Source organism: Crotalus tigris, unplaced genomic scaffold, assembly GCF_016545835.1.
Source record: "Crotalus tigris isolate CLP2741 ecotype Arizona unplaced genomic scaffold, ASM1654583v1 scf7180000017628.32516253702:7417878, whole genome shotgun sequence".
Lineage (NCBI taxonomy): Eukaryota > Metazoa > Chordata > Lepidosauria > Squamata > Viperidae > Crotalus > Crotalus tigris.
Genome location: NW_024096523.1, coordinates 3,164,116 through 3,167,333, shown reverse-complemented (window position 1 = coordinate 3,167,333; position 3,218 = coordinate 3,164,116).

Sequence of the window (3,218 nt, the reverse complement as noted above, 5' to 3'; positions counted from 1 at the left end):
TTAATGTGTTCTTGAAATTTATTTAAGAAATGTTGCCAGGCTCTTTTGCTACCAAAAATGCAGCCTATAAAACGAGACTTACAGGATGAAACAAATTCTAAATAGTCCAACATGTGGTATTGCTTAGTGATTTAAACAGCTGAATGGTTCCTATGAGGGGAAGATGCAAAATAACAAAGCTGCTATACTTCTTTGCACTTGGAAGACCTATTTTGCCTGACTCTTTCAGGAAAGGGTGAGAACTAACACAAACATAGGAAGCAGACAAGTAAAGGTTTCACCAGTGGGAAAGTAGCTCACTCAGATGCCCTACAAAAATTCATTGTTGCAAACAGAAACATTACTTTTGGGTGGGATTCAAATATGTGAACAATCGGTTCTCTGTGTGGATGCCGCTTCCGGAAGTCCATTCTGGGCCTGGGCAACAAAAAATTAGCTACGGGTTCCGTCAAAGTGGTGCAAACTGGCTGAATCCCACCACTGGGGGAGGAGTATTTAAGATACACTGCTGCTTCATACCTAAAGTGGGACTAAAATTCATAATCTCCTGGTTTCTAGTCTGAAGTTACTACACCAAACTGGTTCTGTGGTGTAACTGAGCCAAAAATAATTTGCTCTAGTATCAAACACAGATAATCACATGAGATTGTCTGCTACTTCTAGAGTGGTGGATAGATTGCTATTTTGGTTTGAAGATTTGGAAGTGACCAGTGCCAGTTATTTGCAGGGCTGAACTGGGGAATGATCCTGGATGCAGCAATGCTCCAGCGAAAGTCAGCTCCACTATCAAATCAAGGATGAATAAAATATTAAATATAAACCTAGTTTTTAACAACAGCAGCCTAAAGTGGTGACTAGCAATCAATAGGAGCTACTTCTCATTAAGTTAACATGCCTTTTCTTTGAAAGTTTGTTCTGAAAAATGGAAGTATTTTGGAGGGCAATTTAAGTTTTAGCCAAAAAAAAAAAAAAGAGGAATTGTCCATAGTGCAGGCAAAAATGTGTATCTTCTTCAGGAACACGCTTTAGGGGAATTGAAAGGTTACAGTGTTCTGGACTTGAAGAACCAGTTTTCTCCCTCTCTGCTGTTAATCACACTCACACAAACACGCACACAAAATGACCATCACTATCATTATCTCTGTTACTAATGTCTATGCAAAAAGAAGTATTATCATACTTCTTTCTACGACTGTCACCTTCTTGTCTAATGAGAAAAGCATTGGTCTAGATCCCTCTGTTCATTTCAAATATTTAATTATCACTTTGATAGTATAGGGTGGAGGCCAGTATGATTGTGCTATTCTCTTATTAATTTCCTAGGCGACATGGAAACAAAACTGGAGGAATTATAACAAATTGCTCAGTCTTAGTAGTAGTCCCACTTTTTTCCTTTTCAAGGTTGCAGGGTAATGATGCACCAGAGAGCAAAATGTTCAGGCACCAAGGCCTTGGCTGGACTCCATGCAAACAACCTTCTCTCTCTTTCCCACTACCATAAAAACAAACACATCCTATGAAAATAGACTTCAACCTTAAGTCCAGCATAGTATATTTGTCGTTGCTGTCAGCTGCCAAAATGGGTGGAGTGACAGCAGTGATTTTTCAACTTTAGGCTCTGAAGAATGGAAGGAAGGTGATTTTGACTTAAACATCTCCTTTGGAGAATGTCCATATTGGGGGCAGGGTAAATGATAGGCTGCTTTTTCTGTGTCTTAATCACATTAAGAGGACACTGTCCCATAGGACATTTTTTTGGCCAATAACAGAAATACACAAGCTGGACTTTGATTCCACGGACTCTACATAAAGTTCACCAGAGGTTAGAACTGTTCTGCTTTCTTGATGCTCTGGGAACAAAATGTTTTATTTTGTGAAATCCATTCTACCTCTGCCCTAGACTAGGAGAAAGGTTTTACGTTCCAGGAGGGACCAATAGCACATGCAGGATCATGAATGACACTGTAGATCTGAGGCACAAGAGCTAGTTTGACACCCCCCCCCCTTCCCCAACTGGAGAAACAAATTAGCAGGACAACATAACAAAAAGTAGAGAAGTAAATATATTACCCTGGGTCACTCTAAAACCTTGTTTAGTCTTCATGCTGTAAAGATCAATGCCTGTTTGTATATAATCCTATAGTTTTGTTCAGAAGAGCTTTCTACTAGTAGTCAAAGTATTTATGAAGGGCTCTAGGATGTTTAATCCAACCTCCTCTAGATCTGTTGAGATCTTAACTTCCAAAGTTCCCAGGTAGCATAGCTTGCATTGAAGGTCTATTTATTGAAGAGTGTGTTAGAGTTTCTTCTAAAATTGCATTCAAATTATTGTTCCCCTGCTAGGAAATTCCTCTTTTTAAAAAATGTTTAAATTCCTCCAAATTAAATGGAGAGATGGATTCAGCACATATCCTTTGAGGAAATATTCCTTTGGTCCAGGGGTCTTCAAACTCAGCCCTTTTATGACTTGTGGACTTCAATTCCCAGAATTCTTCAGCTAGGCATGCTGGCTAAGGAATTCTGGGAGTTGAAGTCCACAAGTCATAAAAGGGCCAAGTTTGAAGACCCCCTGCTTTGGTCTGTTAATGTTTCCTAATTATCTGAAAGAGACAATGGTCATCGTTGGATTTAATTGATTATTAAAATTACAGGTGAAAGATGTTCCAGAAAGTATTAGTTTGATCTCACATTCATGCTTTACACACCATTGTGGCTACAAAGCACTTCATGTTTTGTGTATTATGTGAACCAGGCAATCATGTTAAAAGATAAGGTAGCTTAACATATTCTTCTGATGCAAAGTGTTGTTGATTCTTAACTGTGGTTTATGATTGAGACAAAAAAGCAAGGGTGGCCTGTGGCCACAAGGTGGCAGGATAGAGGTATTTCTTTTGTGTAATATTGGGGTTTGTGGCAGGTCCAATTAATTAAATTTAAATTAATTTAAAACTTTGTGGACTGTAATATTGCATGTAGACATCTGCACATCTGAAATCTGGCTTTCTCTTGAAAAGTCTTAAAACAATAGATTTTGTCTAATTGATCATACAGTTATGGATGATCTGCTTTAGAAAGGTTAGAAATTCTTATAATTATTTTGACTGATAATAATTATTTTGGCTGTTTTTGTCAATCAAAAACTATTAACAGTTTTAAAAGTACCAGAATGATTTATGATTATGTTTCCTTCCAATTTAATGTTATTAGCAGAATGTTTT